This window comes from Sparus aurata, chromosome 3 (genome assembly GCF_900880675.1).
Source record: "Sparus aurata chromosome 3, fSpaAur1.1, whole genome shotgun sequence".
NCBI classification, from domain to species: domain Eukaryota; kingdom Metazoa; phylum Chordata; class Actinopteri; order Spariformes; family Sparidae; genus Sparus; species Sparus aurata.
Genome location: NC_044189.1, coordinates 2,954,655 through 2,960,467, shown reverse-complemented (window position 1 = coordinate 2,960,467; position 5,813 = coordinate 2,954,655). Strand labels below are relative to the sequence as shown.

Genomic DNA, 5,813 nt, shown 5'->3' with positions numbered 1-5,813 from the left:
AGTGACAGTTTTGAGCAAAGCGCCAAAAACCGTTTTTTTTCAACATTGCGTCATATTACGTAACGAGAGGGAGTTGTATGCTAGCAGCTGCCAGAGCTCAGTGTGGGAGTAGGTACGTTATCTGTCAGAGCGGTTGTGTTGTAGTGAGTCAGTGTGTTGTCAGTAGTTTTGGATTGCGTTAATTTACTATCAACATGGTAAATTATTGCGTTTGTGGAGGTTGCACAAACTCCAGCCTGTCAGGACACCGAGTCCACCGGTTTCTTAACAGGAAAAAAACGGTGCTATCTTCGGTGCTTGGGTCCGTTTTGTGCAGCTGAAGAGACGGGACCTCTCCTCTGCATCAGCTACGAAAAACGCGGTCGTGTGTGGCGCTCAATTCAGACCGGAGGATTATCATCCAAGCGACCTGTTGGAGTTCAACGTGGGATGCCGAAGCAAGAACCAGGTGCGACTCACCCCCGGAGCGGTGCCTTCGGTTCCCACAGCTTCATCGGGACCGCTGTCAGCAGCAGCTGCTGGGGCTTCCGCCGGTGGGAGACACGGTCACGGATCAGGCAGAGACTCAGCTCGGCGTAAACGCGAACTGTGCACTGTAAGTCTTGTTTCTAACATTTGTTAACTACCTACTCACTCAACATAACGATTTAATTCACGAGAAGCAATGTGACATGTATAGGTTGTTGTAGAGGAGTGCAGCTAGCTTTCAACTCCCAAGCTAATAAGCGAGCAATGCCAGCTAACGCTAGCTAACGTTAGCTGGCTAACGTTTTTTTTTTTTTTTTAATAGAACCTGTCTTATGCAAAGACACTCGGTTTGCTAATATTATAACCGTCAGATTTAGTTACAGCCCAGTGACCCTTTTTTCACACAGTCATAATGTATTTAATCTGTTATATTTTGAAGGATTCAGGAGACATTGGCAGTGATGAGGCGGGAGAGATGACAGCCATTTCTGCTGCTGCAGCGGCAGTTGTCCCCACAGCATCAGACCTCTTCACTGGAGGCATTCCACTCCCTCATCCTGCACTTTGCACCAAAGCACACTGGCTTCTCATTCCTTGGGATGTAGAGCAGGTAGGTATGTGATTGTGAAAGTATGAGTACGGCTAAAACTATAGGTACAATTCATTGCAGTTATATTGTATTAGACTGCATGAGTTTTAGCTTGGTGAACCCTGTCAACGGTGATTGATTTATTCTATTTGAATACTTTGTTCTGTAAAATTGCCCTAGGTCACTACACAAGAAAAATTGGGTCTACAAATTTTCTACATGATGTTTTTACTTGTGACTTTCTACTTTTTACTACAGACTTCTCTTGGTAGCTTTGCATTTAAATAGCAATGGCAGCAGAGAAGTTGCTCAAACCAGTGATGGTGAGGTGTGTTATGCGGTTCGCTACCCACGGTTTCGCCAAGGTGGCTGGGTAGTTCGCCCTGTCAAGGAAAAGCCATCATATGGTTAGCAGTTTCAGTCAGTTCCTAAATATAATTGTGTCAGTCCATAAGTCAGTGAATGTGATCTAAATTTTTTATCCTTCCCCCAGCATATGCATCAGCCCTCATGGAGTTTCTGAGAGTCGAATACTCCAGGTCACCACAGGCTCTACGAGAGCACAGCACAGTTCTGTCCTCCTCTGCACCTGCGCCCCTTTCCAGATCCCTACAGAAGATCAACAAGGATGAGGCTGTTGGCGTGAACCTTGCACAGCATTCACGATTCAATACAAGACGTTGATGCCCCCACAGAGGCTTGCCATACGCAAAGTACACACACAATGTGACTTTCTATAGATTTTTTATATATTTGGCACATCTGCATAAAAGTTGCAATGTTGTGTTGTACAGAATGTGCCTAATTTTAACTATTTATGAATATCATTTATGAAGAACGTGTTTGTTAGCAGTCTTAACCATCAAATGCAGATCTGCTTGAGACGTACACACGAAAAATCAGACATTGCTTTTGAATTTTGTTGCAACAGAAGTATTTAAAAAACAAACAACAGAAAAAATGATGGTACCCATAACTTCTTAAAATTTTAATTTATATTTTGTTGCACAACCTTTTGAGCCAATCACTGCAGTCAGGTGATTTCTGTAACTCTTAGTCATACCTCTGCACCTGTAGACTCCTTCGTCAGCAAACTGCTCCAGCTGACTCAGGTTCGAGGGCTCCTTCTCCCGACTGCATGTTCCAGCTCTTTCCACAGATGTTCAACAGGATGAAAATGATTTCAATGAAATCTCAAGACTATTAAGTCATTCAGAAGCCAAATGTACTGCCCAGTGTCACAAAGTCCAGTTTAGGTCACAGGTGTCATCCAACAGGGTAATGACCCAAAACACTCAGCAGCTACAAACAACCAGGAATGGCTGCGAATAAAACACTGGACTGTTCTGGAGTAGCGTCTTCGATGAGCCCTGATCTAAATCCTGTTGAACATCTGTGGAAAGAGCTGGAACATGCAGTCGGGAGAAGGAGCCCTCAAACCTGAGTCAGCTGGAGCAGTTTGCTCACGAGGAGTCTACAGGTGCAGAAGTATGACTAAGAGTTACAGAATTCATCTGACTGCAGTGATTGGCTCAAAAGTTTGAGGTTTTTTTTGTTTGTTTGTTTTTGCATTTAATTGTTTTTTATATACATGTATATATGCTGTATAATTTTAGATATTTAAAATTCTGTGTTGAGCCATATGAACTTTTGTTCTGTTACACTTGTGTACTAAATGACAATAATTCATGACATAAATATAAGCAACTTGTACTTCTTATGTATGTCTATGTGTATATACTGTGTGTGTGTGTGTGTGTGTGTGTATATATATATATAAATAATGTATGTATATATATATGTATATATATGCATATGTATATATATGTATATGTATGTATATGTATATATATGTATATGTATATATATATATGTATATATACATATATGTATATGTATATATATATATATATATATATATATATATATATATATATATGTATATATATATATATATATGTGTGTGTTCCTAATTAATTAGCCGGTGACTGTAGACAGCCAATTGATGAGTTGATATATATACATCAACTCATCAATTGGCTTCAAATTCTACATTTGTGAAGTGTATACATTTTCAGTGTTTGTAAATACTGCCAGGAAGGTTTCATTTTACTTCATATTTATTAAGTCATACAAAGTGATGGTGGTGTATTAGGGTGCATTATATTGACTGGTGCTCCTAATATTTCGCCCCTGTTGTGTGATTACCGAGTGAACACAATGTTAGAAACACCTTTCAATATACTGCACCTTTTACCATTATTTATAAAACTATTACACACACACACGCATACATATAGTGTTAAGAGAACAGAATAAGTGAAAGAAGTCCAAGTAATACATTATTTCTGCCCTGAACCTACTCTTGTCTGCTGGCCTGGAGAGGTCCATGCTCCTGTCTGTAGTGCATGTAGGCTATCTGCAGGACATAAGGATTGAGGCAGCACGCCTCAAATCCTGGGTGCTGTGTTAAGCACTGCACTTCTAGCCTGGGGGTGACATGGTCCACTAAGGCCCAGTCAGCATCTACCTCTCTGCAGCACATACTCTCCTCGGCTGTGGACATGGACTCGCATTTCCCACACGACACAAGCACCAATCAAATAAAAGGTGTGTCAGGACAGTGTTTATCTCGCCTTTTTTTCACTCTCTTTCTTGCTGACGGTGACGGTAAAGCGCTACTAACGAGTATGAGACAGGACGTAAACAAACTCTTTAGTTTCTGTTATTGGTACTGTAAGTGTCAATACTCGGGCCTGTTTTAGATAACCAATGCTAGTTTTTATTGCCTGATACATGATCGTAATGTGTCGGGGGGTAGAAGAGACTGTCGTTATCGCCGTCAGCGCGGGGAAGCGTCCGTTCGTCTGTCCGTCCCCCGGCTCCTCGCCGTCAGCCGGGGGGCGCTTTTTTTTACGAGAAGACCGCGGCAGCCCACTAACACTCTATCAAGCAGCGCCGCTGTTCCACTGTCTGGGGAGAACCCTGTGTGATATGAGCACAGCATTCATATCCGTAGCTAATGAATATAATCTAACACCGGTCTCTCACCAAAAGACCTGCCCTACTCTCCACTGATTCTCCTGACACCACAGCTCTATCTCTCTCCTCTGGCCATTAATTCTTCCCCCAGTCTCTCTCTACTCTCTGGGTTGCACAACGGGTTCGTAGTTATACGGCTGTGGTCCGTCATATGTGTAATTGTACACATTTAAAGTTTCCTCGGGGTCAGAACCGGCACCAGAATTCATTGTTTTCCTATTGTTCAAATCGACCGCTCTCCCTCTGCCTACGTCACTTCCGGTCAAGCGTTTTCAAATGCGGAAGTAAAATTTTATCACAAAAACGGCCACCAACGCCTAAATACGGCATGCATAAATACAATTTTGATAAAAAAAATTTCCTACATTATTTTTCTAAACATTGATGTAAGGGGGGGTCTAACCTGCAATATGCACTTTAAGTAAAGTCTATCCTTGTAGAGATCAAAAAGATATAATGGGACACAATGTATTCCTCCTTCAGTGTGGGTTTAATAATTTCTTTCTCTGAATACCATCCATCTGTAAGTTTATTCTTTCATGTTTCAGACAAAACTCATGGGGAGGGTCCAGGTTGACATAACTGAAGCATTTCCATAGAGAGCCACTTTGCATCAGCAGCACCATGCTCCAGTGCTCTGGGAGAGTTTATAGTCCTGAGAGTTGAACACTGGATGACTGACAGCTGTCCTTCATGACAACAGAAGACACAGAAATCCTCCTCATCAAAAACATGACTTTGATCTGCGTCCTCATCTGGACTCTCCTCTGCTGCTGCTTCACAGGTAAAGTCCAGAGAATCAAACTCCTCTCCTCTATCAACATCCGTCCCTCTGAAATGAAGCCCACAAAACCATGACGCTGCTTTATGTTTTTGTCTCTGTGTCCTCAGAGTCCAGAGGTCAGATCACAGTGACTCAGCCTGGAGCAGTGAGCTCTGCTCTGGGAGGCTCCGTCACCATCAACTGTAGGACCAGTCAGAATGTTTATTATAGCAGCCCATACCACCTTTTAGCCTGGTACCAACAGAGAGATGGAGAAACTCCTAAACGTCTCATTTATGCTGCTAGCACTCGAGCATCAGGGATTCCAGGTCGTTTTACAGGCAGTGGATCAAACTCTGCCTTCACTCTGACCATCAGTGGAGTTCAGGCTGAAGATGCAGCAGTTTACTACTGTCTGAGTGAACATGAAATCAACAGTCAGTGGGTGTTCACACAGTGAAAAACCGTCATACAAAAACCTCCCTCAGTCAGACTGAACAGAAACTGAACTGACTGCTGCAGCTGGAAGCTACTGCAGAGACTGATACACTTCACTGAGGACACACACACACACACACACACACACAGTCACTATTATCACTTACACTCAAACACACATTTATCAACCAAACATGTGCATTCATCAAATCACATTTCAGATACAGTCAATCGGTAGAGAAAAGTTAATTTAGTGAAGATAATAAGATATTAGAGACTGAAGACTGAACAGATTAACAGATTATATGTTCTGATTAAGCCTTGACAAAAAGCATTTGGTGCATCAATTCTGCAGGGAGATTTTGTAATAAATTAACATCTGCCCTGAGCAGCAGCCGATAATTCCTCCACAAAATAAGAGGGCCAGGCATCCCAAAAACCACAGGCAGTATTTCAGCCAAGCAGGCTCACTAATCAAGCAGGAATGAAACAAGCCATGAATATCTGAACAGA

At 42.3% G+C, this 5,813-nt stretch overlaps 1 long non-coding RNA gene across 1 annotated transcript; it reads left to right on the top strand.

Annotated features, from left to right (window-relative positions):
- Nucleotides 1-240: 240 nt before the first annotated feature.
- On the top strand, nucleotides 241-1,755 carry LOC115579541 (uncharacterized). The gene is made up of 3 exons (XR_003983672.1): nucleotides 241-595; nucleotides 908-1,078; nucleotides 1,551-1,755. It is a non-coding gene; the product is annotated as an uncharacterized LOC115579541 (long non-coding RNA).
- The last annotated feature ends 4,058 nt before the right edge of the window (nucleotides 1,756-5,813 follow it).